The 27,879-nt window shown below is 44.3% G+C and overlaps 1 protein-coding gene across 1 annotated transcript in view; it reads left to right on the top strand.

Moving 5' to 3' along the window:
- Nucleotides 1–27,879, top strand: part of LOC147668298 (scavenger receptor cysteine-rich domain-containing protein DMBT1-like) — a 158,627-nt gene that overhangs the window by 117,037 nt on the left and 13,711 nt on the right. The window lies entirely within an intron of this gene.

Raw genomic sequence — 27,879 nt, 5'->3', positions numbered from 1 at the left:
CGAATATCTCCAAAAGTTGGTAATAGGAGATAGCGATGTTAGGGACTGTTTCCAGTCGCTAACATCTTGGCACGCCCACTTTGCATGTCATTAGTGATAAATATCACTGACATGCAAAGCGGGGCCCAAGATGGTCGCTATCTCCTATTAGCTGTCACTAACTGGTGTTAGCGACAGCTTGGTAATAGGGAGATAATTTTATCTCCGCTTTCTTGGCTTTTAAAGCCAAAAAGGCAGAGATAAACCCCCTTGATAATATGGCCCCTAGTTCTTGATAATAAATTAGATATTGAAAGTTTCGTTTATTAGCATTGTTCATGCTGATAGTAATACGTTTCACTTATGCCTTTGAAGAAACACACAACATTTCCCAGGAATTGAAATATCAATCAGCAGAATGGTAGCGCATGTTTATTTTATTTTCATTGACTTATCAGAAACAAAGCTGATCAAATTATGTATAAGGTGGCATTCCAAAAAAGCTCAGACCCAATGTCCAGCACATATGGGCAATTCTTCTGTAGAAGGGAGTTGCACAGTTCTAGGATATTTCATCTTTTCTGGAACAAGACCTCTCCTTATCCTTTGCTAATGTGCATCTCTTCAATACCTAAGAAGAATCAGATATCAAAGTTCTAGCAACAATATGAAAATAAAGATGAGGCAAATTCCAAACTAATTATTTCTGCAAATGTGGCTGCAGAGGCACATATACATTTCACCCTATCCGAATTGTAATGATCTCAAGAATGAGATTTGAAAACATCATATATCTCACACCTGTAGCCCATATCCAACCAATACTTTATTGGCTATTTGACTAAGATCAGATTGGAAGTTGAGCTCCCTGCTATCCATAATCACCTGAACCAAGGGATACTTTCCAATTGGAGAATGAGTGTTGTCCTCCTCTGGCATTATGGTACAGTTTTCTTTATCTTTGATAACATTGCATTTACCGATATAACTTGCTTTTTTGTTCTCTCATGAGCTACTCTTTTCTTTTCTCTGGGAATATGCAAGAGAATGCAGATGCCATTGTTCTTGATTGCAGACGTTTCCTCAATTTCCATTAATGCTAGGCCTCTTAAATGCACCACTTTAGCAAAAAGCAGATGGAAAGTGAGTCACTATGCACTTATTGTAGACTTCACTTACTGTGACCCTAACCATCCATGGCCTTTATGCCACAGAGCAGTCGTTTCCTGATGTTGTACGCTAGGCATATCATGTGTTTACCAATGAGCCAGTCCAACATCTAACTTTAAGGTCAGGTCTGATAAATCATGACATTACCTCTGCAGCATCAATCTTCAAGTGCCTTCCAAATAGGGTCACCATAACCTTAGAACTCTTACGAGTGAGAAAGTGTGAGGGAACATATATGTGTGTTTGTGTTTATTAGTACAGTTTCTCTAAATACCACACGTTACTGGTTCTCATTTATATTTGTTGTCATGCCATAAATATTCAAAGAGTTAGAAAGAGGTAAGGTCAAAGTTTCCACAAATGTTTTTTTCTTCTATTTTCATTGTTTGTTTTCTTATTATCTTTGGCACATGCAATGTTTCAGCATGGTACATTTTGTGTAAATCAGTCAACTTTAGGGGCAAAAAAAGTGAAACATGTTTTTGTAAGTCTCTAACTGAGGCAAACAGTCAATCAAATATGACATATCAAGACTGATATCCTGCAAATGGTCGGTGAACCCAAGTTCCCGGAGCATTCAGAAATGTAAATTTAAAAAAAATCATATCGGATGAAAAGGTTTTTTCTCCTGTTCTTCATTTCAGTACACACACCCAAACTGGAGTATGCAAAGACAAACCTCTCTGATTGGATTGCTGCAACCTGAAGAACAATGTTGTGGCTGTCATTACCAGATGTGGGAACCGGGTTCCTTCTTATGAAAAAAAAATTAAGGCGCCATAATGCGTCATAAGGAAGCGGGGGAGGGCATTATATGGCTGCCTTGCTCAAGGGTGGCGCCCAAAGGTACTCCCTTTGTGGCTCCCAGCATGGCAGTGATATTTGTAAATCCAGCTCTGGGATCACCAATTAACTGAAACGGATTTTAGAGCATTTAAGGTAATTTTAAAGGGGTTGCAAACCCAGTGCCAAGGCTGGAAACCCTATAGGATGTCCAAACATGGGTGCGCAAGTCTGTGCTGGCCATGAAAGTGTATCCAAACACAGTAAAACATTTAAAATAGAATAGAATAGGCCAGGCCCTGAGTGCAAACCCCAATTGGCCCAATCGGCCAATTGGCCAAATGTAAGGCACAGTGGGGAATTGGCTTCCTAAAGGTTGCTGGGTGCATGGCATGACTTTTGGCCAGGCACTGTGAATACCACAAGCTGTGCACAGCTAAAGGCAGTGCACAGTGGGGATTTGCCCCCCCTTAAGGGTTGGAAGCAGTGCCTGGCCTAATAAGCCCATGAATCAACTACCTAGCTTGGCCCATCCACCTTCAGATCCTAATCTCTAGTTGCAAAACTAGTTATGACAAGTATGAATGATAAAGGGGTCATAGAATATACTCGTCATATCACTTTTTGGTTTTAAAAGGGATATTTGACTACCTTTCACAGATTAATGTCTATCTGGAACAACATCCTGTATCAACCAGGACCACCCCAACTCTGCTCCAATTTCGGAAAAAGTTGAAGACTCACTATTTTAAAGACCACTATATCACAATGCATTAACCATCCACATCTCAGCTCTCTTGCCTTTTCCTAACAAATGTTATGCTTGCCTTTGACTATGTACAATATTCTGTTGTCATTTAGCTTGGTTCTTGCTATAGAATTACCGTATAGATACATATATTGATTCTTTATATAGAACTTGTCTGATAGATAACAGACCCCAGTACATGTTCATGTTGTCTATGGTCTGATACAACGTTCTATGATCAACAGAATCGAAGGCCTGAAATATAATGTAAAAGACCTTTAATATGAGTACCGGACAACTAATGGAGATATTTTTACTGCAAACTATAAATACTGTTTCCCTGAGTTAGGATATTTGACAGTATCTGTACATACGTCCTATCTTTGTTTTACAGGTCAAATGGGGACAAATATATATTTCTGTTTAAGGCACCAATTATGCACATATTGCATTTTATTGACCCACCCTCCCAATAAATTCTGCCACATTTGTGCTAGCGAAGTTTGTCAGGGAAAAGTGCAGAGTCTGGTCATTACCAACAACACAAAATAACAATATGCTCAGAAACTGGAGATCCCACTTTTATCAGTATTTTACTCAAGGGTAAATATGAGATTTATGTGTCTATGTTTGCTTTTTATACATTTTCTACCCTTGTATTTAAGTTCATGCAAATCCCAAATGAGGAGAATCCCCTCATAATACCCTGCTTCTTTTCATTTACCCATTCCCAAACCTTGCGAATCCTCCCTCATTATTTCCAGAACTACATCTTCAGAACTCTTTTAAGAATTCAAGCCCCAGAATTTCTGCTGTCCTTAACTTGCCTTAAATTTGTGGTTGCTTTTCCTGAGTATAACATAATATCTACCCAACATGAAGTGGCAACATTCCATTGCAAGGTTGGCAGAAAGATAGGTGTGACGAAAACTGTCACAGTAAATACAGACTCGAATATGGCCACCATGGAAGGCAGGGCAACTACAGAAGTTAGCATACTAGCCATAGGAAGATGTGCTGATGCAAAAAAGGAGCTGGGGAAATATGAGTGGAGTGGCCAAGAAGTGAACGTCTGATACAGAATACCAGGCGAGAAGGAAAACGCATACAAGGAGGTAAAAGGTGTGGATGCCAGCATCCAAAGGAATGACTCCACTGAGCCAGCAAAGAGGGTGAAGATAGAAAAGCCTCAAGAGCTGTCATCTGAGATGCTGACATTTGAGCATCAGAGCCATCAGAAGTAGAGAAAGCAAACAATGACAGAAGAAGACATGGACCATGCTGAGGAACGGAGCCAGGAAAAGGAACCACCATGGCCATTCCCGAGTCCTGTCAAGAGAGACGGTTTGGTCCCACTGGCTACGGTCCTGTCAAGGGACCATAGCTCAAAGCAAGTTACAGGGTTTTCTTTGTTCAATCTTGTTAAGGGGTGATAACTTGCCCACAGGTCACTGGGATAATGGCTGAAGGAAATTGCTTTGCCCACAATAATTACAGAAAAGGCAAAACCGAACCATACTGTTACAAATGGGGGTGGTAGAAGTATAAAAACACTTTATTATCAAGGTCGATGTTGAAGGTATATTATTAAAAGCAAGATAGCATGACACTCAGGACCTTTTGCTATCTTCTCCGAAGGGTCCAGTTCATCTGAATTAGGATGCGCTGAGACATGAGACACATCATTACTGGTCAATAATAATAATATAAAACAACTATTGTACCTGGTTGGCGTCATGTGTGGCTAACTGTTACAGTTGGCCACTTCTCTAATCTCAAAGCATGGATTGTTTTAAAAAAAGATATTTTTAGTTATTTTTATTTGGATTAAAAAATAAATCATATAAATAAGTACATACAATGTATGCTAATTTAGTAATTATTCAATTATACAAGAAGATCTTTAACAGGTCCATAAAATCACAAAACACCAATGTAACGTTTCCTTCTTATAGCACTCCAAAAATAATTCATTGATTTTCCTAATATTAATACATTTCATGCAATTATAAATACGTGTTCCCTTCCACCACAACAACAAGTATAGATCAACAAAGAAGCCATCTCAAGCCATAGTAGGTTTTCACTCTGAGTGACTACATTCTGCCCTTTCACAAGTACTAAAAAAAAGTTCCCCAAGAATAGAAGTGTGTAAACACTTTTACTTCCCAGTGACTGCTAGTTCTATGCTCAGTAAAGTGTCATCTACAATTTCCATAACACTCAAGACATTTATTCTAAATAGCAATTTTGATTCCCCACTATAAACCAGGTTAGGTATATTTATCTTACAGAAAATTAACAGAAATCATTAAAGAAGCTAGACTGTTTGTTCATATTTCTAGTTTGGAGCCACTCCTCCTCAGGTATGAGATTGACATTTCAATCCCTTGTACCTGACCTCTAGTAAAGTCTTGAGGAACTGCAGCCTTGTAAAATATTTTTCAAGATTCTGCCTCTTACTAGAGAAGGACATATAGTAACAGCTTGAGTAACTGGAGGTTTGTGTTTGTTGAACTGCTTGGAATACACTACTCATTGAATGTTATGATGCAAACATGTTTGGTGTTCAATACTTTGCATACTCAACTGAAGCATATGTGTTTGGTGCTAAAATAATGAAATATTTTAAAAGAATGTTCAAGATTTGCTCCATTGGCAGAACTGCAACTTTGTACAAGATGGAATATATATTATTCATGAGGATAGTTGAGCTAGAGAACCGCCAGGGATCTGGCTTGGGTCTCGGAGTCAAAATACGAGAGCACTGCCTGCGCTATCCTCATGAATTGTCTAACTTGCCCACTTAAATTATATATATTTTTGTAATGTACATCACAAATATATACATCTTAGAAGTGTGCAAGCCAGACAATTCATGGGGAGAGCCCAGCCAAGGCCCAGCAAGTGGTCCGACTTGGCTCTAAGAGCCACAATATGAGCCAGGCCCTGAACAAATTTTCAAGACTAATGTGCTGCAAAATATTTTCTGAATCACAAAAATGACATGGATTGTGCTACATGTTATGTGGAAAAATAACAAGACTCTTAAAAATAAAAAAGTGGATTTTTGACCATCTATATATTTTTTTGTGATCTAATAAAAGAGCAATACATATATTTTATACAACCAATAGTTTGCATTTTGGAATTTTCATTCCTGTACCTGTAATAGTAAATTTACTCAAAGACCTCTCAGCTGCTTTTGACACGGTTGATCACATTACCCTGATCAACTGTGTCCCCAGAATGGGTGTCCATCACAAAGCAAAAGACCTGCTGTTATCCTTTCTCATCAACCACACTCAGTCGGTACATTTGGGCACCTTCTATTCTGCCCAACTGACCCTCCCGTACGGTGTTCCGCAAGGCTCATCCATAAGTCCAACCCTTTTTAACATTTACGTGTTGGACTTAGCTAGATTCATCAAGGCACACGGGATGGGTCTTACATCATATGCCAACGACACCCAGTTGGTGCTAGCAATAAACAATAATGGAGAAAAGGTATCAGCCAGCTTCCAAAAGGGTATGCTGGCCATCATTAGCTGGATGACAAGCAATTGCCTTAAATTGAACTCTGACAAAATGGAGGTTATGACCTTTGGCAAGCTATCCCCATCTGGTCCCACTCCTGGTGGCCCCCTGCACTAAGCCCCCCCCGATCCCAGTAACCAAGATCAGGAATCTGGGCGTCATATTTGACGACAGATTGACCTTTGAATCCTATGCCAACTCAGTGGTCTCGGCCTCATTTTATAAACTCAGAATGATCAAAAAGATTTTACAGTTTCTTCCATTGAATGCAGGAAAAACCTTGGTCAGCACATTGGTTATGTCTCCAATAGAATATTCAAATGGGCTGCGTGCAAATGCACAGAGTTCGGTCATTCAAAAACTTCAAACCGTTCAGAACACCGCAGCCAGAATGCTGTCTAGAACCCCTAAGTTCAAGTCCATCTTTCATGTCATCAAGAAGTACCATTGGCTTTCTGTGAAGGCATTATTTATTGCATATAAGGCCTCCCACAAAACAGGACCCCAATTTTTAATAAATCTTTTAGCTACCTATATTCCAAATAGGACACTCTGCTCATCCACTGCATTTCATCTAAAAAACTGTTCCCTGGGGCAACAGGCGCTATGTTGTCACTGCTGCAAAGCTTTGTAATACTCTTCTTGTGGAGATCAGATCCCGTCAGTCCTTGCTAATATTCAGAAAGATGATAAAGACCTGGCTGTTCAACCAATAACATACTCACTATTGTTTCTGCCTGTTTTCCGTAGCGCCAAGACACCCTCAGGTATTTGAAGTTTATAAAGCGCTCAAATACCAGACTGGTTGAGGGTGTTGCACCAGATATCTTGGGTCTGCTTAAAATTTACAATGAACACTTCTATTTAGAACCAGAATGTGATAATTGAAAGATATCATAATGTTATAAATGTATCTGAGCCAGACTGCTCGATTAACAAAGTTTTGAGGGATAACCCACTCTGATGTTATCATATGGTAGTTATATCCATGAAATACGCCTTACGAGTCAATAGCTTCAAATTAGATCAAATATTGCCCCATACCGGTATCAGCAATCCTGTCACATAAACGAAAATCCTTGATTACTCCCACTTGCTTAAGACATATTTTATGGATTTTGTGGCTGCAACTAACAGATGATAACATCATCCCTGAAGAAGAGGGTTATCCCTAAAAAACACATGTTGGCTGGCTGTACAATAATTCCAAGTAAAGACTAATGCGCATATGAATCCCACAGCATGATTGAAGTGGATAATTTTTTTGATTATGAAACATGCATTGTAACCATAATTTCCAAACGAGTACAGATCATCCTATACCTCTGTAAGGCTGGACTTCACACAAATGACTTGTCAGTACTGCATTGTCCATGCAGCCAGCTTAGAGCCATTGCAAGGACATAAGGATATTCCAAGCACTTCAAAGGAATACCTATAAAAACGTCTAATACTTTAAAAGAGGCAACAGGCATAGATTAGGACTCTCAGAACCTTCTGTCCATTTTCTGGACCTGTAAAACTACTCTCTGAGGACTGCCTGCTGCTGTTTACTCCACAACACTGCTTTGCTGTACCTGGAAAGACTGCTTTCCTGTGTGGAACTGTTGTGTAGGTCCTATAAGCCTATATAGGATCTGCGCTATTAGACAACATACACTGTGGGATTGGTGTCTACACTGATTCTAGAAACCCCCACCGGGTATGTTAGCCTATATACCAGCTAGCTCACAGTGCCACAAGAAACTCCTCTTACCAAGGAGAGAATAGTTCTAGGCAACTATCGAACATGACAACCCGATCCCTTTGGATCGTGGAAACAGTATATTACTTTTTGCTCAGTCTCTTGTTCTCACTTCGTCTCAGAGAGATACACAGAATGAATGGTGGGGACATTTTTCAATAAGCATTTGTTGACCCAGTGTCATTCTAGTATAAAATAGGTGTGCTGAACCAACCATTAGACAGAAACAGATATAAATGATTAGAAGTACTAACAAAGTGAAAGGATGGTAGATTTCTACTGTTGTGCTAAAACAATGAATACATTCAAGTATATAAAATACATGACAGTAGATGCAACCCTAACTAGATGTACCCCAGTTTACCTAGCATATATGTGGCTGTAAAGCCAAGAATCCCTCTAGGATAAAGTCAACCCCATTACCTGAAATGACTGTGGGACCCCATCTTGGTCTCAAGATGGACACCACGCAAGGGATGTCGACCACTGCGCGCTTGAGTGTCTGTGTGCAGGAACCTCAGCGTCTTGTGTTAGCATGGAAGTCCTTTTCTCCTCTGACTACCTCAGAAAGATATGGTGTTTATATACCAAGGTGGTACCATCAGGGGTTCCACCTTGTTGTGTCATGTCGGACCTAGGATGACAGAAGGAATGACCCTTGTATATAGTCATAATGCAGGAGATGGTAGTCCTGCTGAGTTTCCAAGAATCCTCATGCATAACGGATGAGGCTAGTTTTCACAGAAAACCTCACGTCCTGTATGCAGTACCATAACTAGTTAAAAGGTCAGTCCTAAGAACCGTTATGTAGTGTAATGGTAGGGGAGAATACATGTGAAAGGGTAAGTTGCTACCTGTGCCTATATTGGGGTACGTATATGAATTATAATACCTACTGCTCAACCGACTGGAGGACATACTGAAAATTCTAACATGCGGCTAAATGTTGTACCCAAACTATCAATAACTCCATCGAAAATAGTACTTAAAAGACGTAAAATTTCTAAAAAGTGCTAAAAAACAGAAAACATTGCATGCAATAGAAGTCTGTACTAAATATATTTGTATATATAGTCCGAATGAGGAGTGACTGAAAGTCATGCAGTTTAGAAAAAGTTTCTTGCTTAAAATTCTAAATTTGGTTGTTTTTGAAAAAAGTTGAATTTCCTCAGCACACGATGAGCCGAATGTTTACTTGTCCTGGCTGGGAGACACAGCATCACTGTTGTCTGCAATTGCTGACGACGGTCCCTGCAACACCTCGCAGATCAGGTCAATCGAACACCGATGTTCTTCTGCATTATCCACAGCTTGGGTGCCATCCAAGGCCTGAGTATTTGTTGAGGAGCAGGTATCAGTTCCAGCAGGAGCTGAAGCATCCTGTGATGGCTCTAAGAATGCAGACATCAACATTGGAATACGCTGAGGACACTGCAGAACATGCGCCGTTATTGGGTCCAGTAAAGCATCAACGTCCGGTGGCACAACTGATGGCAGTGTTAGACAGAGGTCCAACGCCAATTCTTGTCTGCAGAACAGGTATAGGACGGCAGGCAGAATACAGTAGATCCAGACTGCTCTAAATTATAGGAACCAAGACTAAGCATGGGCGAATTTTGCGAATCTCGCGTTCGCGAATTTTGCGGATTTGCGAACTCGCAATCCGCAAAATCCGCGAATTCTCGCGAATTTGCGGATTTTTTTTTGTGTGTTCGCGCGGGTTTCTGCCAGTTCGCAAGGGTTTTGTACAATTTCGCAAACGCGAACTTACCTGTCGGGTCGCAAGTTTTGCGAACTTGTTGTTTCTACGTGTCCAGCCTGTTTGGGACACTCTTCTTCATCACTGCCACTCTCTGTCACCACTGCCACTCTCTGACTACTCATGCCACCCTCTGGCCCACCCATGCCACCCTCTGTTTCATCACAGCACCCTCTGGTTGTCCAGTCAGTGTACATTATTGTGGCAAAGCAAAGCACACCTTCCATGCCTCAAGTGACCTGAATTAATTTGGGGCTGATTAATGTGTCACAGAATATTTTTTTAGCTGGCACCTGCTTCCTTAGAGCTTCCTGATTAGTGATCTTTTGCACTTGCTAAGTGCTTTCATTGTTGCAAAATTAGTTACAACACCTGCCCTGCCCCAACTGACAATAATGAATTAGGGGCTGATTAATGGATTTGAACTTCCAGCCTGGCTCCCGCTTGTCTCCCTTAGCTGTAATTCAGGACCTTTGTGGCATATGTGTAACTATTCTGAGGTTCAGAGCAGGGTCACATAATAGTTGCAACTGGCAACTGAACTCTGGAGGGGCCCCTCAGGAAGCACTACAGGAAATGGCTACTAATGATGAGCCTGAACTTTTGAACCTGGTAAGTAGTTTTAGTTTTGCTAAGATCGTATTTCTGCAATTTAGCGCTTATTCGCGGGGCGCGAAGTTGTACTGGGAAGCCGCGAACTCCCGCGAACAGTGCGAGCAAGCCATAAAATCCGCTGCTCACAGATTTGCGGATTTTGCGGGAGATTCGCGAATCTCGCGGATTGCGAATTTACCGAAAATCCGCAAAATCCGCGAGCAAAACGGATTTTCCGCCCATGCTTAGACTCACTTAGTTCGCGAACACGAGGTGTGCCCAGATGGAGAACCATGCGATCATCGTATAGTCTCTCCAAAAGCATTCTTTCCATCTCCTTGGTTACTGGGATGTCCATTGCGTGGCACAAAAATGACAATCAGGATATCTGGTATTAGGAACAGGATCAGCGGAAGCCCTCCAGAAATACTTCAGAATACAGAGTGTATGAAGTTGGGAATAACTCCGAGGGTTGTCTGAAAGGTGCTTAATAGTCCAGAACCTATGGGTCTTAAAAAGGTGTAATATACCCGTCATATCAGACACGTTAAAGATATGTTGTACCCTTTCTGTGAAATGGAAAGAGTAGTTTGTCTGTACTAATACCTGTATCTCGACTGAAGACCTTGCAACCTGGAGATCATAAGATTCTCGGGTGGAGGTTAAGAGGACCGTTTGCTGTAAAAGCATGGCTTTCATTCAGCTCAGAGTATCAAATTGTATAAAGAAAACATTAAACGAAGGCCAAAACAGCACCTCCCTGACTGTATGGGTCAGTGGAAACAATACTTGCATACAGCAAGTAACCCTGGAGCTTACAGTGTCAATATATGTGATGCCCGGGAGCATCCCACAACAACCTTGATCATTCAGCATCAAGTAACTCCCATTTGAAAGCAACTTGAAAACCAGATTATCACAGCAGCTGGGGACACTTTCAAGTGACTGGATAAGTTAGCAACTGAACCATGACAGGCCTGTGAAGCATGATATCCTGGCATATGAGAGATCCACTTAAGAAATTCTTGCAGTTGGTACTGCTAAGAACACTTCCATGTCCCCATTCCTGCATTGAAATCTATATGGAAATTCGAAAGATTCCTTGATGAATTCCCTACCCATTGCTTAATATCTGCCCACCTGTTGTTGTTCGAGGCAATACTGAACCTGGAAAGTTGTGACCGGTATATGGCCATGAATTAACCATTCTGTGGATGGTGACTCTGCCACAGTAAAAGGTAATTTGTCAAGTTTTTCAATATGCAGCATTGTATATTTTGCTCCCCTTTGTGCCATTGTTATCTGCTTCCCAGTTAGATTGTTAAAATAGGGACGGGTTGTTGATAAATCACCATGGCACATAACCAGCACACAATGATTGCAGCGTCCAGCTTAATAACATATTTTAACATAACTGGAATTGTCGGTGCTGTAGTATGGACAAGTCCTGTTCTAGTATATCCATAGCAGAAGATACAATGTTGCCCAGTGAATAAATTCTGGATGTTAATGTAGTCATACCATTGTCAACTACATCTAACGCCTTTCCTAGGTTAAATCTATCTACTTGATGAAGTTGATCCCCAGCTTCTTGTTGAGAGATTTTCCAGATTTCATTATAGACAGCGCAATAGAAACGTTTCTGATGTGGCTTTTGGGGACCTAATAAAAAATCCCTTAGATCCACCTCATCTGACAGTAAGAATAAGTACTGTTTCACCTGGGACAGGGTCAAGGTGTTTAGCCAGTTGAGGCACAACGTCCCAATACTGTATGAGGTCACCACCCCTGGATGCACTCTTTGTACATAGCGTTCGTCAGGCCTCTGGATACTAAACTCTTCAGTTGTACCCCTGAATCTTGATTGACATCTGTTTGTGTCTGTGGGCCAAACTAACCATCCCTTCCAATTGGAGTCGGATGTATTGTACTGAATGATGAAATCTATTCTATCCCTACCACGTGATGCAACATTGATGTGTGAAGGAGTGGGAATCAGAGGTGTGTTCAAATATTTGTTCTTGGCTAGTCAAAGACAGGAAGTCTGTTGCACAGTGTCACTCAGAAATATTTTCTGCTGTGGAATGAGGCACGCTTTAAATAGTGCTTGCGTTCAACAAAATTGCCATTCCTTAGAACCCCAGACTGATTTTATATCCATACTGTCTCTCCATAAGTCAAAACTAAGCCCTGGAGGAGCTGGCATAGTTGCTCTATGTGGAGCTCCACAGAGTTGGGCAAAAACTCCGCTCCGCACCGCCCTCCACCCCCACAATAAATATTTTTAAAGAAAGAAAAATTAAGATAAAAAGACACACTTACCTTTATCGCTGTGTCTCTGGGCTGCCCTCCTCCTCCTTGCCGTGGTACCTTCTGGAAACCGAAACCCCTACATCAGACATACATCATCGGTAGGACAGTTGTTCGTGCATGCGCATTCCTACGATGACGTATGGGATTCTGCAGGAGAGACCACAGCGAGGAGGAGGGCAACCCGAACACGCTGCGATAAAGGTAGATGCGTTTTTACCTTACTTTTTATTTTTCTATTAAAAATATTTATTGAGGGGGGTGGAGGTGGGGAGAGCACGGGGCTGAACTCCGCTCTGCTGCAGTGTCTGAGCTTTGCATAAACTTCACGTTCTTAGTGAAACACTGAGTACGCAAAAATCTGCAAGCTCTGCCAGAATACATCTGTTTGGTGTTAGTCAGAATATTTTTCTGTGTAGGTGTCTGTGCAACCTTATAGTAATATGAGGTCGGGTCAGCCATTTTAAACCCTGAAAAATAAGAAAGTTTCTGTGCAACATTTTCAAACTACCTTTTGGTGGTGACAGGCAATGTTCCGATTGGTGGTATGTGAAAACATTTAATGGCATACTGGATTTGTTTAAAAAGTTATGACCATAATGATTGTAACAGTACATAGTGCTATCGTCTGGTGTGTTTTCTAAAATTTTAGTGTTTGAAATTGCAGTGGATTATTCTAAATCAGACAACATATTATTTACAGTTCAAAAATCCCAATCATCAGAAAATGTACTGGTTGTAATGATATCATTTACTGAAATGTTAAATAAATGTGGTATTTTCAAAATTTCAGTGGGTCCAAATACATCATAATCAACTTTGTCCCAAACTATACCATCAAGAATTGGAACAGCTGTAATGTTCACGGAGAACAGGTCTCTTTTGTTTACCAATGAGATGATGTATGAGGTTTCAGGACCAAATTCACATTTGATACTGCAGAGCATTCTGGGAGATATTTCCCATTTATGTGTAAATAAAAGACAGTCACTAGGCCAATCCAGAACAGAAAAAACAATATTCCAGTTATGATCCGCTCATGCTGCATGGAACCGTGGACCACTCAAAGAGGAAAACACCCTGAGACCAAGTCGAAAGTGCGAGAGTAAATCTATCTGCCAAGACGGAGCTGCTGGAATGCGGAAGTCCCCGCAACGGAAAGAGGCCTACACACGAGGCAGCCACACAAAGCCAGGACTTCAAGTGAGCGCCACCCCGGAGCGCAGAGCGTGGAAGCCGGGTGTGTGGAGATGGGAAAAGTTGCATTGGCTAGAAGAGCAAGCGGTGGGCTGGAGTGCCATTCCCGAGCGCAAAACTGTGAGTCTGCCGGTGGGCGAGGCGTGCTCTGAACTCACACGGCACAGGTTGTTATGCTGGGGGCTGGAAATGACTGAGAGCTGGCGGATTGGAAGGGCACCATAGGACATCTGGGCACTGGCTGGTGCTCTGATCTGTGACGGGGCACCGCTTATAAAATCAAAGGCGCTGTGTGGGAGAGTGTGCATACTACTCTATAGTCGTGTGCCGCCATTTTGCTGGACGCAGCTGAAGACTGCAAGAGCGGTTACCGTGGAGGGCGCAAGAAGTAATCAGAAGACCCCTGTGGCCAGAAATAATGGCAGTGGGAGAGAATAACCCAATGTAAATCAGGCAGCTGCAGGGACAGAGACGTGCAAAGGGAGACACAAAAGGACGCCAAATTGCCGCAGTGCACGCAGAATTGGTGCACAGCAGAGATCGCTGTTCTGGAGGGCGGTCGGGTTTGATCCAAGTCTTTTGCAGTTTCGGATGCCCTGGCGGGCCCCTGACCTTGGTGCTGCGGTCTGGTGCACGACCTAGTTGCAGTAGCCAGACGCTGTCGAGGCATGCTCGGGGGCTGCAGCCTGATCAACAGTTCAGGCGCAGACACATCGGATTAAAATCAAACACTATCTTAGTTACTGGTCAAACAATAAGGGACTGCCGGAGGTGGCGGGCAAGCATTGAGGGCAGTAGATGGAGGATCGCCCTGCACAATCGGAAATATAACCAACGATCGACCCACCATTTTGGACAAGGAAAGCTGGTGCCCATTGACACTGAAGGAGTGCTGCCCGGGCGCACTGGTGCCATCTAAGCAAGTACTTCAATCCACATACTTGCGGCCAGGGCATAGGGTATGGCAAATCGAGCATGTACAAGCCTGGGCTGCAGGTGACCGAGGAAAGGAAATACTTGGCAGTGCGCCCCACGTCTATTGGACACGCACACCTGATGTGTAGCACCTGCGGACCACAGGGTAGGGGATAGTAGTGAGCCCTTGGGCGACAGCAAAAGGTCAATAGAGAGACTGCACAGGGCGCCTGGCTCAGGGGCTCCACGCTGAGGACTGAGTCGACTTTTGCAAGTATTACACTACAGCAGGCGCAGTGAGCTACAAGGGGGAAACTGGATACGTGCCAGCCAAGGATAACCTTCGACAGGAAGACCAACAAGTCGGCAGACGGTGCCACCGGTCATCCAGAACAAAATTAAGATGGCACCACGAGTCAACTACCAGAATAGGACATTTGATCAATGTTTAAAGAGCTGAAAACAAGTCTTCAAGGTATAGACTCAAAATGGATTCACTTGTGGAGAGAATGGACAGGATAATACAGCGGGTGGAAAAACAGGAGGGTCGTATGAGCATTCTGGAAACAAGAGTGACAGAGACAGAAGAAGGACAGACGGATATGGACAAGAGAATGAGAGAGATGGACGGGGTGCTATATGCAATTATACAGAAGAATGAGGATTTGGGAGCTAGGTCAAGGAGAAATAACATACAATTCACTGGAACTGCTGAAACGACGGACATCCAAAACATGGATAAATATGTCAAGACCATGATGACAGACCTCTTTGGGCCAAACCTGTCCGCCATGTTTCTAATTGAACGAGCACATCAAACATTGGGCCCTAGGCCGCAGACCAGGCGCACAGGCAAGACCAATACTGGTGAGAGTACTCAACTTCAGAGATTGGGACACAATACTCAGGTTGGCGAGGGAGAAAGGAGATATACAATATAAAGGAAATAACATCGCAGTGTATCCGGACTTCATGCTGCAGGTTCAGGCGGCCCAGAGGGAGTTTATACCCGCAAAGAAAATCTTTCAACAGCTTGGAACCAAATACGCTTTGATACACCCTGCTAAACTCTGGATCCAAGGTAATGGGAAGCCCACCTTCTTCACGGACACAAAAGCTGCTTTGGCGTATGCAAAACAAATGGCAAAGGAGGAAAAACAACGTGCTACAACTAGTGACTCACAGGCTGAGAACAATCTGAGCGATAACAAATGATGTGATAGGACCTGACCTCTGGATGCACCGATAAGTGATATATCCGGAACATTGTGGCACTGAGGATGGTTGGACTAATGTCGGGGTTGGTACATTGGACCAGGGAGGGTGATCATGTTGTTCAGATGTCTGATGAATATGTTACCCTGCACAATAGTTGTAGATATATAGTAATGAGTGATTCCATGGTTTGGGGTAGCGAGTTGTGTGTTCGACCACCCTGCCATAAGTGCAAGGGAGTTTTTGCTGGCGGCCCCACGTGCCCCCATGGGATGATTCCCTCATGTTCACTACTGTGGGCAGTTAATGGGAGAGGGGGAGGGTATGTCACAACCTGATTGGGGGTTGATGTGAGGGGCTGGAGGGGGGACAAGTTCTGTTTTGTGGACCTGCCATGGCACATACTAAGACGGACGAGGCAAAAAGGATTGACAAGCACCAGTTTATTCACACCAGCACTCCAGTTTAACAATATTAACCTATTACACCCAACCATCACTTCACAGACCTTCGCCTATCCATCAATTGCCTGTGGTAGACCAGCTGGTCACACATTTATAGATCTCATGATACTACTGTGACGCCCCTCACATGTCTCTCATGGAACGTTAGATGCCTAAATATTTGTAGGAAGACTAGATTTATCCACTCTTATCTCACGAGACATGGGGTGGACATCTGTTTACTAAAAGAAACACATTAGACGACCGCAGCTAAGGGAACGCTCAGAAATAACAGATGAGGGAGGTGGTGGAAGCTGGCTACTCGAACTACTCCAGGGGTGTCGCAATCCTCATACGTAAATGGCTCCAATGGAGAACACATCATAGGATATCTGACAGGGGAGTAAGATATATTATGCTACAGGGCACACTATATAACACCCCTACGGTGATAATCAATACATACGGCCCAAACACAGACAGCCCAGAATTCTTCCAACACGTTTGGCAGAAAATTCAGGCACTGGGTAACATGGCAGTACTATGGGGGGTGACTTTAATGTTATTCTCTTGGCTATAGCAGACAGACAGGAAGCTTCTTGTGAACATCACCCGAAAGCTGCTGAGATGTTGACTGCCATTATAGCGAATCTTCACTTAGTGGAGTCCTGGAGAGCATTACACCCAACAGTTAGGGAAGGCACTTGTGTAACACATCATTGTAACAGTAGGCAGACAAAATATTGATTTTCAAATATCGACATACAATAATGACGATGTTTGAATATTGAAGGGACATAATATAGAAGGTAATTTATATCGATATTTTTAATATCAATTGGACAGAATTTCAAAATGTTACTAATATCGATGTTAGTAATATCGATGTTACTGATATAGATTTTTATATGATTTGTATTTATAATATTATGTATTTAATATGTATTTTATTTTTATTTATGTAATTTAAGTACCTTTTTGTATTTTAGTACCGTAGCGGGTTGTGGGTTTATAGGGGAATACGGTGGGAAGTAATTTAATTATGAAAAATTAATTATAAATTTTTAGGAATTATAAATAAATTTTAATTAATTGATAATTAATTGTTATTAATTGGTAATTAATTTTTATTAATTGATTATTTGATCATTATTTTCTGTAGCGGGTTATGGGTTTATAGGGGAATAGGGTGGGAAGTAATATAATTATACTAAATTAATTATTACTTTTAGGGATTATAAATTAATTATAATTATTTGGTAATTAATTTTTATTATTTGGTAATTAATTTTAATTAATTGATTAATTGATAATTATGTTCTGTAGCAGGTTATGGGTTTATAGGGGTATATGGTGGGAAGTAATTTAAATGTAATTAAGTAATAATGTATTTTAATTAATTGTTTTGTTAATTATATAATTGTTAATTAATTATTAATTGATAATTAATTAATATGAATTGGTATTTATTAATAATTTCTTTTTACTCAATTCTTTATTGCTAATCATGTTTTTAATAATTATGCATTGGTATTTGTAAATAGCTTATATCTATTTAATAATTATTATTTTATTATTTTAAAATAATTATTTATTTATAAGTATGTTATCCCTAACTTCTACGCTTTCCAACACTTTACCTACTGTTGCACTCTCTGGAGTTGGAATAGTAATTTTTACCCCTACGCTATCCAACCTTTTCCCTACTGTTGCACTTTCTGGAGTGGGAATAGTAATTTTTACCCCTACGCTATCCAACACTTTCCCTACTGTTGCACTCTCTGGAGTGGGAATAGTAATTTTTACCCCTACGCTATCCAACAATTTCCCTACTGTTGCACTCTCTGGAGTTGGAATAGTATTTTTTACCCCTACGCTATTCAACACTTTCCCTACTGTTGCACTCTCTGGAGTAGGAATAGTAATTTTTACCCCTACTCTATTAAAACACTTTCCCTACTGTTTCACTCCCTGGAGTTGGAATGTAATGTAAATGTAATGTAATGTATAGGCATTTATATAGCGCACTACTTACCCGGAGGGTCCCAAGGCGCTTCGACCGCTGCGAAACCCTTCCTGGCTTCCCTGAGAGATGGTCCCTTAATGGGTATCTCCAGGGTGAGACCAGGCATCCCCGGCGGTCTGGTGGGGCCGTTAGTGAAGATGAGGCAAGCTAATGCCCAGAGTTGCCGAGTGTGATCGCTGATCAGAGTGGGCACCGAGGCGAGAGAATTATCGAGTCCGCTGACCCTGGTCCAGAAACCTGCTGCGCCGGGAATCGAAGCCTGGTCCCGGGCCGTCCTCTGCTCTCGGGTCTGCCGCCTCTAACCAGTGAGCCACACTACTTCGCCAATAGTAATTTTTACCCCTATGCTATCCAACACTTTCCCTACTGTTGCACTCTCTGGAGTTGGAATAGTAATTTTTACCCCTACGCTATCCAACACTTTCCCTACTGTTGCACTCTCTGGAATGGGAATAGTAATTTTTACCCCTAGGCTATCCAACATTTACTTACTTTTTAAAATTTGTTTTACATTTTTATTAATTTGTATTTATATTGTTATTTTATGTGTATACATTTGCCTGTAATTTAAAATATTTTTATTTATTTATAAGTTATTAAAATTATTTTTAAAAGTTAATATTAATGAATTATATATTATGTATTATATGTATATTATCAACTATTTTTTTAATTAAATTATGTATATTATTTATTATTTTTAAATATTATAACGTATTTTTAACTATGTTTATTACATTTATAAGTATTATTTTATTTATATTACATATTTTTTTAATTTTAAAAAAACAATATTTTTGACATCAATATTTTTTTTCTGATATTTTTGTGCTTACCTTGTTAGAGATAGCATGTCGATATTTTTGTAATCAACATTTTTGTTTCGATATTTTTTAGTTCAATATTGTTGTAATTGACATTTTGTCAGACATTCCATTGTAAAGCATGGTCCAGACTGGATTACTGGTTGGTCTCCAGGGACCTACACACCTGGGTTCAAGAAGCCATGCATCATCCACGCACATTTTCTGATCATGCGGTGAGGTTAGAGCATGGTCACCCCACCTTGTCTCAACTCGTCACATTGTCCCTGTGACGTGTTGAGAAGGGGTGGCTTAGAGGCTGCTGGCAGGCAGGAAGCAAACGGATTGAGTCAGCACAGTCTGTCATCAACACTTCTGAAGACACACTGTGCAGATTTGAGGTGTCTGATTTCCATATTACAGTTATGCAGGACACCATTTCCATATGGCTGAGATACCCGCCACCCCCTCTCAACACAATCCCCAAGGATGGGAAACCGGAAACAGTTCTGAAGTTTTTGGAAGACGGGAGGGAGTAACCCTCCCGGCCGTATTTATTAAAATATGAAACAAAATTAAAACATTAAATAAACAGTTTCATATTATGTACAATTTCATTACCACATTTCGATGTTTGGCTAACCTTAACAGATTCTCTAATACAAAGGTTCTCCTAGTCGAACTAACATCCTACAAAACATTTACTTGAAATTTTGAAATTGTACATCCTAACGTTTAAGGGCCAACGGCAAGGTCGTAACCGGTGTCAAGATCCATAACCCAGAAATATCGCCCTCACTTGTGAGGGGCGGCCCAGAGGCGTACCTCAAGTGCAATTACCAATTTCCCTTGACTTGACGGGGGCCCCAATAAAACTCGACGCCACTTAGAGGTCGTACGAGGACTCGTGTGAGGTATCTAGAAGGTAGCGTAGACCCCCCCCCAAACCCCACACAACTTACCACATCTGCCGTCGCAGACGTCCTGGCCCCGGGAAATTCCCCAGGAGGGGGCTGTAACCCCTCCTACCCAGGAAGGGGCCTTGACCGCCTTTCCTTTTCTTTCGGCGACCCATCCTTAGAAGGGACCGCCTCCCCGTTGAGGGGCCAATGGCCACCTCCCCCGAGCGCTCCCATCCGTGCTGGGTGACGCCCACTCATAGGGATCTTCCAATTAGTGCTCACCGATCATGACCTTACCGCCCGACCAAAATAAATACGACAATGCTAACTAAATGACTAAACTAAAAAGACAGTAGCAACTACAATTTTATTAAAAGCATGCTTACCAATGAACACTAAAGCAGAATTTCTTTATTTGCGAAACGTAACACAAATCGACCATTCTTTATTACATACTCAAAATCATCATGATAATACCACAACCTGTAAACGAAAATCAGAGTTAACCATCAACTTTATTCACAAAACCACTTGCTGTCCTCAGGGGCTGGTGGGTGGGTCAAAATTGGCTCTTCGTTCCGTCTCGAGCTCACGTGCAGCGAGGAGGTGCAGCTTCAGAGCACAGGAACAAGAGGATGCCTTCTGATCTTGCTTCTCCTTTTATCCGTCTTCAGGGCGGGCGTAAACCCGCCCCTGCCTGCCCCAAGGGCGTGGCCAGCCGCGTCAGTGTCTGGGCCAACCCACTCTAGGGCGGGAAAAGGCGCGCCCCGGCTACGCCGCTTTGGGCATACCAGCCGAGACTCGCCTCCCGCCCAAGATGGCTTCCCGGGGGGATCGTGGTACTCCGCCATACGTTCGGGGGGACCGAGTGGTCGCCCCTTTCCATATGGCTGAGATACCCGCCACCCCCTCTCAACACAATCCCCAAGGATGGGAAACCGGAAACAGTTCTGAAGTTTTTGGAAGACGGGAGGGAGTAACCCTCCCGGCCGTATTTATTAAAATATGAAACAAAATTAAAACATTAAATAAACAGTTTCATATTATGTACAATTTCATTACCACATTTCGATGTTTGGCTAACCTTAACAGATTCTCTAATACAAAGGTTCTCCTAGCCGAACTAACATCCTACAAAACATTTACTTGAAATTTTGAAATTGTACATCCTAACGTTTAAGGGCCAACGGCAAGGTCGTAACCGGTGTCAAGATCCCTAACCCAGAAATATCGCCCTCACTTGTGAGGGGCGGCCCAGAGGCGTACCTCAAGTGCAATTACCAATTTCCCTTGACTTGACGGGGGCCCCAATAAAACTCGACGCCACTTAGAGGTCGTACGAGGACTCGTGTGAGGTATCTAGAAGGTAGCGTAGACCCCCCCCAAACCCCACACAACTTACCACATCTGCCGTCGCAGACGTCCTGGCCCCGGGAAATTCCCCAGGAGGGGGCTGTAACCCCTCCTACCCAGGAAGGGGCCTTGACCGCCTTTCCTTTTCTTTCGGCGACCCATCCTTAGAAGGGACCGCCTCCCCGTTGAGGGGCCAATGGCCACCTCCCCAGAGCGCTCCCATCCGTGCTGGGTGACGCCCACTCATAGGGATCTTCCAATTAGTGCTCACCGATCATGACCTTACCGCCACAGGCCGGATAGTTGACCGGCTATCCGGACCCCCCACAACACTCCTACCTAAAGGTCATGGTGTAACGTTTTTAGCCATGCTAAGAAGTCTCCTATGAGTAACTCATTCCCCACCCGAGACAAATGCACTCCATCCCCCAAATACATACTGTCATCATTAATACACCCATGCGAAATAGAATGCAGTGTCTTGGAACGGAACAACCTACTCACTTTGTTATTAAGCTTTCTAACAGAATGATTTAAAGCAGGAACCGAAATAGCCCCCCGCCATACTTTTCGTGGGATCATATGGGACCACGCAATTGTGCACCCTGGAACTCTCCTCGCTAACCAACTTACAGTGGAAAGCATCGCCTCAAGAAGAAGTCGTCTACCAGTGGTGACCAAATCATTACCCCCAAGATGTACTATGACTACAGACGGCGGTGACCTCGTCCGCCCTAGCAAACCCTCAAAAAATGATTGAAACTGGTCAATACAGAGACCGCCTCTTCCGTAGAAGGACACACTGTACCCGTATTCCCCAGCTACGTGAATCATATCACCTGCCTTGAATACGTCTGCGGCACGTCTCACGTATGAGTGGCCCACGACCCACACCTCCTTTTTCACAGCCGGTGATGTCTGACCGCTGGCCCGGTGTTGGGTCGACTGCAAAGTTCGCCCCGCCTCGTAGGCTTGCGCAACTGAAAACCAAACAAAAACAAGAAGCGTGAGTACATTGTTACAGCTTCACAACATGTGCAACCGCACATACCTTTTATAACAATTGGAGGACCAACGCCCCACCCGTTTAACTTGGTCAACATTCAGACCCCTGGCTGTAGCTTCTGTAGCAGCCCCTATCCGAAAGGAATGGGTCCCAAACTCGCCCGGGTTCAAGCCCGCAGCGGCAATCGACATCGCAAGCACCCGCTGGAACTGAAACTTTGTCAGTGGGGTGGCGTCAGCGTGTCTCAACAAGGTCCCCCCCCATGATGCCACCCTTTGTGCTAAATAATCTTCTAGACACCTTACCGGGCACATGGAGGACCCGGGAATCCTGCGTATGATTACGCAGTCACCCATCCCACTTTGATCGGTCTTGGACCTGACAAATGAGACCGTCATCGTCTCCCCTCTGATCTGGACGTGCTCCTGGCACAATCCTCCTGTCACATCCTGCTTGTTCCTCGCCACTAGTTCGCTTACTCGCATAGCCCCATGGAATGCCAGCGTAAAAGCGGCTCGGAATAACACTGTCTCAAACTGAGATGAACACGTAGCAGGGAGTCTGGATAATAACTGGGCCAGCCTATCCAAACCTATCGGGCGCCTCTCGTCTACTTTGCGACCCTCAAGGCGTTGCCACCCCCGTAGCGCTTTCTGTACAACGAAAGACGCTGTCGGGTCATGGATCCCATGAGCCCTAGCAACAAAGGAAATGGCAGCCCGATGCCTCTGAGCCGTGGCCACCGATTTCCCGACCAGATGTAAGGACATCAGAAAATTTACAACCCACTCCTCCTGGCCCCAAAGCTCCTCTCTATCAGTCCCCAAAAAGGCTAAATAGGACCGGAACGCCCCTTCATATGCCTTCCTCGTCCTGGGTGCTAAACTCTCTCCCACGAGGTTACGAAGTTCGGGGCACCGAGAGACCAGAGAGCTTCGGGAAAGGGTGCCGGCTCCGGGTCCGCTGTGGGAAGGAAACCCCAGAAAGCCTGCATACGAAAACGAGACAGTGCATCAGCCGCCTGGTTCATTACCCCTGGGACATGTCTTGCTCTAAATAGCACATTCAATTGCATACACAGTAAAACAATTTCCTTGAGCAGTCTCAAAATCCATTTGCATCGTGCTGCCTGACTATTGATACACTCGACCACGGTCATATTGTCAGACCAAAAAACCACAGAGTGATCTTTGAAACCTTCAGGCCAAGTTCTCAGGGCCACTAAAATGGGGAAAAGTTCCAGGAAAGCAATGTTACTCGTCAGTCCACTGTCATGCCACCATGTCGGCCACTTTTGTGCAGACCATCTTGTGCCGAAGATGGCACCGAAACCTATGCTCCCTGCCGAGTCTGTCCACAGCCCCAGCTCCTCGGAGGACACGGCCGGTTTGTTCCAGACGACTCGACCATTGAAATTCGCCAGAAATGCCAACCAAATGCGCATGTCCTGGCGGACCTCTGCCGAGAGCCTTGTGCGATGATGGCACTCCTTCAGGCCGACCATGGCTTGAGCAATCGAACGGGAAAAGGGGCGGGCCATTGGTATAACCCTCAGGGCAAAATTCAACTGGCCAACTAACTGCTGTAATTGATGCAGCTTAACCTTAGGTCCACTCATACACATTTGCAGGGATGTCCTGAACTTTGACACTTTGTCGGCTGGTAAACGAAAACAACCTTCTCTGGAGTCTAACTCGATCCCCAGAAACTCGAGGCAAGTGGAAGGCCCCACAGTCTTACCTGGTGCCAATGGCACGCCAAACTGATTCATCAAGACACAAAATTGCGCCAAAGCCTGCCCACATTCCGGATCCCCGGCTGCCCCCAGGAACAAAAAATCATCAAGGTAATGCATCACATGTTGGAAACCCGTCTTCCTTGTGAAGACCCATTGTAGAAAACTACTGAATTTTTCGAAATAGGCACAGGATATAGAGCACCCCATCGGCATACACCTATCCATGTAATACTGACCCTGAAACATGAAACCTAGGAGACGCTGATCGTCTGGATGTACCGGGAGCAACCGGAACGCTGACTCGATATCAGATTTTGCCATCAGCGCCCCGGGTCCCAGGCGATTCAAAATGGCTACGGCCTCATCGAAGGATGCGTACCGCACCGAACACACTTCCGGGTCTATCGCTTCGTTTACGGAAAGACCACGTGGGGCTGATAAATTATGTATCAGCCGAAACTCACCCGGGTCCTTCTTTGGGACCACACCTAGAGGGATACAAACAAAGTTAGGAACCGGCGGTACACTAAACGGACCGGCGACTCGACCTCGAGTAACCTCCTTCCTGATCTTATCCTGTACCACGGTCGTATGCTGGAAGACCGATAGCTGATTTTTACATTTCTCTGCACCTTGAAAGTCCCCCACTGGGATGCGGAAACCATAAGCAAACCCGTTCCGCAACACCCCAGCAGAAGTACGATCCGGGTATTCACTGAGCCAAGGAATCATTGCCAAGGTATCAATCGGGGTAGGTAAAGGCGCCCCTCGGACTATGTTAGACCTGTTTGGCGCCTCCTCTACCCCCGTTATCACCCGGTTTGGCTCTGCACGTGGACTCAGGATGGGATGATTGCCCACACCCACTACATTCGTGTCTAAATTTGCACGATCCCTGGGGCCTAGTACATTTACCCCTGTTGAAGTTCCAACAAACCCCCCTTTTTCCTGTATTGCCGGCAGGCCTCGAGTAATTGTCGGTACCCGCACCCGATCGAAAGGGCGTCCCCGCATATTGGCGGGAGGATTCGCCAACGTTACTCCCTACTAATGGCAACTTTAACATACCAGTTTCCTTCATTTTGGACCAAGACACAGAATCATAACAATCCCACGTTAAATTTTTATCATGTTCTTTAGCCTTTCTAAACAGGTTATCATAGCAGAACCAATGATTACCCTCGTGTGATACCGAGTACCCCTTGATTCGTGACTGATAAATCGGCAATTCGGGTAACAGATCGGGCCTTCTTTCCCCCAGGATTGATGTAAAAACCCCCCACGCTTGGCCCCAATTGCCAATGTTTTCATTTACCTTAAAGGCGGCCATTTTTGCGCGCCAAACACTCGGATGCATGAGATCCTTCTGGCCCTTAACATGCTCCATCTCATAGTGATCAGTAAGCAACGAGAAGATGTTTACGTACTCCCCTGCCCATATCTTTTCCTTAATAGCCAAAGGAACATGCTGACCCAACTTTTCCCTACGAGAGGGTGCTGACTCATCTCTCGCAATCGGCAATGGCCGCTTACCTGCACCGGACGTTGCCTCTGCTACCGAACCCGTCCCCTGCGGCTTCTCTACTGCGGCAGCCGGTGTGGACACCTTCGCTGCTTCCCGTGACTCACGCAATTGCTTCATCAGCTCTTGTGCGTCGACAGCCGTGGCGCCCTCGCTACCTTTTCCCAACCACGCTGCTAATTGTGCTGCCAGCTCGGGCGGCATATCTTCCCCGGACACGGGGGTGACCACAACGGGAATCGGATTCCCTTCCTCCGGCACGGGAGTGGGAGCCTCGAGCGGGGTATTGGGACCCGGGTTGTCTCCCCCAGCTGCTCCCCTCCTGGGCCTCTTGTTTTTTCCTCCCGGGGCTGCTCCCGCCAAAGGACGTTTCGGCCCCCCTTCCTCGTCCTTATCCATTCGCCTCTTTAAGTCGGTCACCTCTTTCATGAGAACGCGCAGCATCTGGTCAGTAGTCATGCGCTTTCCCGCCTTCTTCGGCATTCTCCAACAGAGTATCTGAAAAACAAACAAGAACGATTACAACGCTCAAAATTGGCTCTTCGTTCCGTCTCGAGCTCACGTGCAGCGAGGAGGTGCAGCTTCAGAGCACAGGAACAAGAGGATGCCTTCTGATCTTGCTTCTCCTTTTATCCGTCTTCAGGGCGGGCGTAAACCCGCCCCTGCCTGCCCCAAGGGCGTGGCCAGCCGCGTCAGTGTCTGGGCCAACCCACTCTAGGGCGGGAAAAGGCGCGCCCCGGCTACGCCGCTTTGGGCATACCAGCCGAGACTCGCCTCCCGCCCAAGATGGCTTCCCGGGGGGATCGTGGTACTCCGCCATACGTTCGGGGGGACCGAGTGGTCGCCCCTTTCCATTTGCAGTCAGACTCGTGGTTTGGGGAGAAGCGGCACACTGCTGATGGAGTGTGCAGTCCAAAGGTTAAAAGGATGAGTCACCTAGCTAAAAGGCTTGATACTTTCCCCAGTCCAAACGATGCCCCACAGCTACAGCGAGCATGTATGAAATTGTCAAGGTCTGCAGCCTCGGTGGCGTGGGGCCATCGGAAAACACGGGCTTTCCGTGCTAAAGACTACATTTCCCGGCATGCCGTGCATACGTCACGTAACAACGTGAGATGCGCGCGCAGACCGGGAAATGAAGGGCTGCTGTAAGCGGCGGGGAAACGCCGATAATTTGATTCTGTTCTGGAGTAAGCCGCGGTAGGATTCCTGACTTGTTTTCCCAAGTCCTACGTATTCGTGAGTACCTTGTTCTGTTTGGGGTGCGAGGCGTTGGTACCACCGATCCCAACAGCGCACCCCACCTCCTGTTTCGTCTTGGTGTTTCTCTCGGCTGAGAGACACACAGGTATCAGACATTCAGTGGAGATACCAGAGGGTTTGTTTGGGCAACTCCGGCCACAGGGATAGAGACCCTTGTGTATGTGGCAACACCCTGCGATAACTGCTTTCGCCCAAAGATTATATATATACTGATTACTTTATGGAAAAGAGGAGAAGAGTGGTGCGATAGGACTCATACGTGTGAGTGTAACACTGAGCCTCGCAGTCCAGCAAAAACGAAGCATGAGCATATAGAACTATTGTGTGTTCATGTTACACAGGGGGAAGTAACCATTGTGTGAAGTAAATACAAAGCTCTAACACGAAGGATCTTACACGCCTGTATTCTCCTTGTGGCCTCTTACTATATGCAGGGTTCATTATTCTTTCCTTATTTCATTTATTCAGGAGACATGAGGGGTATTGCAGTATTGGAACAGTGAAGTACCCATACTAAGAGAGTTGATGCATAGTAAATGGTATGTGTAATATACCCTCACATACGAGAGTCTGGAATTGTTTCTACTTAGCAGAGGACCTTGAATGTGTTTTGTTTTATATTCACAGTTGGGTATAGTTACAGATACCTCCTCAAGCAACTGTCTCCATTGGATTTGGTCCGTTGTATTTTCCTTTACAGGTATAGCCTACTCACCTTTGGGGTTTTCTTGTAAAGGACATAAGGAAGGTGACACTTATAGGTTAAGGGAGGTAGGGTGTTCTAATTCCCTGTTCTTTGTCATTTCAGATCTCCCTCCCCGCTGTCCCCTTCCTTTCCCGCGATGTCTGAATTGTCTCGGTTGTCTGTATCA

This window comes from Lissotriton vulgaris, unplaced genomic scaffold (assembly GCF_964263255.1).
Source record: "Lissotriton vulgaris unplaced genomic scaffold, aLisVul1.2 SCAFFOLD_1331, whole genome shotgun sequence".
Lineage (NCBI taxonomy): Eukaryota > Metazoa > Chordata > Amphibia > Caudata > Salamandridae > Lissotriton > Lissotriton vulgaris.
This window is presented reverse-complemented; position numbering and strand designations above follow the sequence as displayed.